Source organism: Electrona antarctica (assembly GCF_951216825.1).
Source record: "Electrona antarctica genome assembly, chromosome: 4".
NCBI classification, from domain to species: domain Eukaryota; kingdom Metazoa; phylum Chordata; class Actinopteri; order Myctophiformes; family Myctophidae; genus Electrona; species Electrona antarctica.
The window spans coordinates 54,886,757-54,892,800 of NC_136809.1; the positions used below are offsets into that span (position 1 = coordinate 54,886,757).

The 6,044-nt window shown below is 38.9% G+C and overlaps 1 long non-coding RNA gene across 1 annotated transcript; it reads left to right on the forward strand.

The window, feature by feature from the left end:
* LOC306921461 lies at positions 1-2,044 on the forward strand. Its single transcript, XR_013789769.1, has 3 exons — positions 1-212; positions 1,576-1,629; positions 1,997-2,044. It is a non-coding gene; the product is annotated as an uncharacterized lncRNA (long non-coding RNA).
* Positions 2,045-6,044: the final 4,000 nt, after the last annotated feature.

Here is a 6,044-nt window from a genome sequence, read left to right on the forward strand (position 1 = left end):
ATTGTGAATCCAGGCCGGAGCTCCGGAGAGCTCTAGATTGTCAGCTCTGTGCCGTCAAAGAAACGCTGTTTTGACCAAAAATGCCATCTGGGACAAGGAATAGGAGTTACAGGCGATTGAAAGAAATGGATAGAATGGATGCTTATGGCGACGACGATCTAAGATGGGCGATCCAATGCTGTGCTAACAACACAGCTAGCTAACCGGCTAACGTGAGTAGCATTTTGGCTCGAGCAATCGAACGCGCTATAAAAGCTCAATTGCCGGAGGCCGTCGGCAATGGCGTTAAGCGCCAGTATCAAAATTAGGCTTCAATTGACTTTAATCGTCGGCAATGGCGCTGAAAGTATTAATACTTTCTAACTCCTGCTTGTGGCTGAAAATGGATTAAAAAGCTACTTTGACACTTATCTGTCTGTTTTGCAAGGCCAAAAAATAACACAATAACACATAAAATAATAAATGTGATTGGCCGAAAGGCACTATATAAATGCTGTCCAGAATAATTGTGGACAAACTTAAGACTTCCATTGTTGAGTATACAGAAACTCTGAATAGAAGGATTTTGTAATCAGATCAGGACACTGCTATAATAAAGAAGGTAATATATTAGTGACATTATACTTCATTCTATATCATAATTTGCAGGGTTGTTCCATTTTCAGGATCAGACTGCAGATTGTTTATTATTAGTATGGTCGTACAAGGAGAGAGAGAGAGAGAGAGAGAGAGAGCGAGAGAGAAAGAGAGAGCATAATATATTAGATATATTCCACATTAAATTACTATGTCTAATACTGTTAATAGATATATTGTGCCTGTGCTAAATCTTCTCTTTTTTAGATGCAGTTATTTGGAGTGAAGATTCTTGCTCTTGTCGGCTTGTCGGCTTCCTCATACTTAGCTTCCTCATAACCAGCTGTGAGGTGATACTTACGGGACATGACAACAAGGACATTTGTGACCGTTTCTGACCGAGGCTACGTTTTTTTTTTTTTTTACGTCATATGAAAGCAGGGAATCATAGCTTCAAATTGACATATTGGTTGTTCACCAGTTTTGGAGATATGGCTTATAGAGTGATGTCTTGCAGAGAAACAGCGAGTTGAGAGAACAGGCTTGAAAGGTTCACTTCTGTGGACTCTAACATTACACCTATATGTTACAGCATGTACATGCATTAAATTCATGTCAATTTCAGACATGTATTTCAGACTAGCTCTATATCTCTGCTGTCGGGAGGAAACCTCATAACTCCAAAATGTTCATTTTTCGGGAAATAAACAATGTTTTTAAAACAAAGCAATACAGCCTCATCAAAGTTATAGTGTTGTGACTTTATATATTGTCAATTACTTCCATGAGAGGGGGAGAGGTGGTGGAGTTATCGTTGCTTTAGCAGACATTTTGAGGGTTCAATGGAGTTAAGAGGTTTTGTCCAAAGCACTTTTTTACTACTTTCCATTGGTTAAATATTTTATACATATATATACAGGCCAACATATGGTGATGATGACCCTTGATAGGATGATTGCATCACATTGTAACTCATTGATTCTGCATGTTTTTTTAAAGGCGGTCGATGATCGTGACCACGATCATGTCATTGAGAAGCGTTCCGGTTACAAGGTCAGCATTGTTATGAATGTGTGCAGTCTGCTTAATCCATTTTGGGCGGGGACCCCCTTTTGGTGTTAGCATTATGTTATGCTTTAGCTATTGAAAAATAGCAGATCTACAAGCTCATAGCGCGCCACCGAGTGGCGCACTATGAGCTTGTAAGTCTGCTATTTTTGAAAGATCGAAGAACGACTGAGATAGAAACATAGCTTTTTCAGAAAACTGTCAGGATGTAGAAGACATTTTTAGAATCTGATCTCAGGTCAAAATGGGTTTTAAACGTCTTTGAAAGCTCAAAGCTGCATCTTTTTTTGTGTTTTTTTGTGGTAGTTTGCTATTACAAACGTATGGCGTTTTTTCCCCACCCCCTCTATAGCGCTACTACAGATACCTACACATGCTTTACTACCAACCGTATCTCCAGTCGTGGGCCCCCCACCACCCCTACCTCCTCCAGGACGCTAGAGGAAACACAACGTAATGGCGTGATGCCAACCGTATCTCCAGGCGTGGGCCCCCCCACCACCCCTACCTCCTCCAGGACGCTAGAGGAAACACAACGTAATGGCGTGATGCGGAAATGTTCTCGAAGAAGTGATATATGAGTCTATCTCATTATGAGTTTCTTTATTTGAGTACAATAAAGAATTGCGCAAAAATGATGTGTTCATTTTTGAGACACAGACTTTGCAAAGTTGGTATATGTTTATGTTTATGTTTATTTATTTGATATGGACATAACAATTACATTGCTCATTGCACAGTTGTACAAATTGTAGATGCATTGTTTACAGTGTGTTAGCACATGTGCTAGTTGTCACCACTTGTCCACAGGAGACTTTTCTAAAAAATACAGTGACACTAGTTTAAAAAAAACACCCAATCAAATACAAAAAAATATACATTCTAATAATATTTACAGCAAAATTACAGTACCCATTACATAATCTCCAATACACAAGTAAACATAATCACTCTAGTAACCAGTCAAGCTATACACAGTTGATTTGATTTCAACCTTTAGTTTGAGTCCTCTGTAGAACACGTTACCATCCGACTCTAGTTTTAGAACCGTAGGCAAAGAGTTCCATAGGTTTGCTCCCTTTACTGAGAAGGCAGACTGTCCGAATGAGTTGTTGTTACACCTGGGAACAATACAGTTACCACTTGTTGAGGTTCGTGTGGTTGCTCTACCAGAGCTCAGAAGTCTATCAACCAGTCCAGAGAACAAAGGTGAAACATGACCATGTAAACATTTAAAAAACAATTTGATAGTAGAAAAAAACCTGCAGTTAAAAGTTAGAAAGTGCTAAAAACAAAAAAAAACACTTATTTAATTAATTGTGCAGCAATAATTATGGCCGCAGCTATTTCACAGACTTGTTCATGGTCAACATTAAGACTATCTGGTAGGCCTACTGTAATGTATACATGCTTATAATGCTTGTGGGCATTATGATGCAGTGTTTGGAACTTTTGGACCCACATCATTCTGCAGTAATATTTTGAGCAACATATCCACAACTATTTTTAAAATGTTATCGGTCACATGAAGATACACAACTGGTCATGCGGGCATGCAACCGTACACCAATCCTCTTAATGGTCATCTCTATGTGGCTACACATGGATTAATAAGTGTCTCTGAATGTTGTTTTGCAAAACCACGCAGTTACATGTTGCACTCAGACAACAAGCCAACAAATTGCAAAATACTGTATATAAACTTGATTTATAATATGAATTGTGATTGGCTGAACGGCAGTATATATATGCTGGTCTTAATATTGGACTTGCATTAATCGATGACAACAGAAAGGACTTTGAAAAGGAGAGTTATACTGCGACAGTCAAGAAGGTAAGCTATGGTTTAGGCTCTGAATAATATCGGTTTCATTCCAAACTATCTTTTTGAGAGTTTTCTTTGATGATGTTTTTTGTCATTGTTTTATGTTTTAGATGCAGTTGTTTGGAGTGAAGATACTCGCTCTTGTCAGCTTCCTCATCCTTCTCTCCAGCTCTGAGGTAACTAACTAAGCCTTTTTCCCAATGTGCCAGACATCACAACAATGATATAGGCTATAGATATAGATACAAAATATAATACAAAAGTGGCATCAATTTAGAAAACGCCAACATGGACTATACACAAAAAGAAGCAGAAGCTTGTTTCCATTGTGGTCCATCCTTTGACATAAAACACCACACAAACTGTACAAACAGAAACAACCATGAAACAAATAAAAGATCCTTGAATGATGATGATTACTATATTTACCCAGGGTATCTGGGCTAAGCTCAAGAACTTGTTTCCAGCCAGGCCCTGCTCATAGAACATTTCATCGTAGTGGTTCAATGCCTTGTTCAAGGGCACTTCAGCGGTGGTAATTTTAACGTGTCGGACCGCTGATTCGAACTGGCGACCTTCCGGTATCAAGACCGCTCCGCAATCCGTTCGGCCACCGCTGCCACGGTTTATACATAAAGCTGGGAGCTATACATGAAAGACAAGAGGTATACCTATGGGAGCTAGGGAGGGGGTATCCAGAGTCGGGATCTAACTATTATGACCAGTTAGTTTGAAGATGGAGCCATGATTTAACGAACGGGAACCCCTTTTGGTGTTTTAAGCATTATGTATTTATGTTATACTTTAGCTATTGAACAATAGCAGATCTACAAGCCGCGCTACGAGCTTGTAGATCTGCTATTTTTGAAAAATCTTGAAAATGTGGCGCAAATCTGAATATATATTCTTTCAGAGCGAATGTTTTTAACTCAAATCTTTGCTTCTGGAGGGGTCCCTGGAACAATAAGATAAACATAACAAAAAGATAATTCTGGGGGTCCTTGACATGCAAAAGGTTGAGAACCACTGACATAGAAACAGGAGTTTTTTCAGAATTTAGAGGAGATTTTGTAGAATCGTCCTCAGGTCAAAATGGGTTAAGGTCATTCTTGAATCTTGCAAGAGGATTTCAGGGCTGAAGGGGAGGGCATTCATGAGCTGTAACCCGTTTATCTTTTCTGTATTTTTTAACAATATTTCTTTTTTTTTAAAAGGCCGATGGTGACACCGGTCATGTCATCGTGAAGCGTTCAAGTTCAAGCGAAGAGGTGAGTTGTGGTCGCGGATGATTCTATATCACATTACAATGTCATCAACGTCATCTTTGCTTGAGTCGGCGGTCATATAATCCCATCTTGTTTTCTCTTTTTTTCCCCCAGCAATCATTCCTACGCCTGCTCATGTTTCGGCGATTCTTTCCTCCGGCTCCTCCTCCTCCCCCTCCTCCTCCTCCTCCTCCCCCTCCTCCTCCCCCTCCTCCACCACCCCCACCTCCTCCACCACCTCCTCCTCCTGGTGGGCGATAGAGAGGAGCACAATGAAGTGATGACTTGTAAAAAGCAATACTTGTTTAACATCTGTGAATGTAATAAAGAACATGTCAACATGCATTTTGATGTCTCTTGTCTGGTTTTCATATTGAGCAAAATACTAGTGAATGTGCTAGTGAAAGCACTGTTAATTTCACTCTGGGATTTATTTTTGTATGTGTTTACTTTGTTTTTATTTCTTTTTACAGGTTAATACAGACAGTCAAAACAGTTCCGTTTTTTCCCCCCTCCCCTGTACCCCCTCCCCTTCCCCCCGTCCAGAGACAGCAAACAGATGCAAGGATAGAGTATATATGCACAAAATGTATATAGAGAATAGGATAGCACACACATACACAGAAGACAAAACAAATACAAAAATACAAAAAACAAAACAAATCAATAAAGGCACAAAAACTGTAAAGAAAAATACAAAATAAATATAGATATATGCATACATATATGCATATATGTTTAATCAATATAAGTAATCATAATCCCAGCAATCATAATCCCGGGAGTTTTTTTTAAAACTTTTGGTATTCATATTAATTCATTTCCCCACCCTTTTTAATGATTTCATAACAGGTCGTATTTGCTATCATCTATGCCTTTGCTGTTCATATGCATATCCCATGCCCATTCATTTTGGGATAAGTATCCCGGGAAATCATTAAATATATGATTCCATGACTTATGTTTACTGCCTGTTTATTGGACTATCAGATAACTCTCTCACGGTATTAACGCATCAACTGTCAGTGTGCTTTATTTTATATAATGTATAGTGACACACTGTTTATACACCAAGTACAAACGAAGTGTATATACTCATACAGTACAGTCTTGTTACATACACATTGATGCATTTTGGCGTTGGTATGTGTGCGCACTACTTATGCATGTCTTCACTTATTCCTGTAGACTGTAGGTGGAGCATATAGGCTGCAGCATACTGTATGTGTATAAAAGGGTTTGTATTTGGTCCATCTTTTAAGCTTTTAAGCTTTGTTCCTTTTGTTATGGGAGAACTATGGTCTCATCAT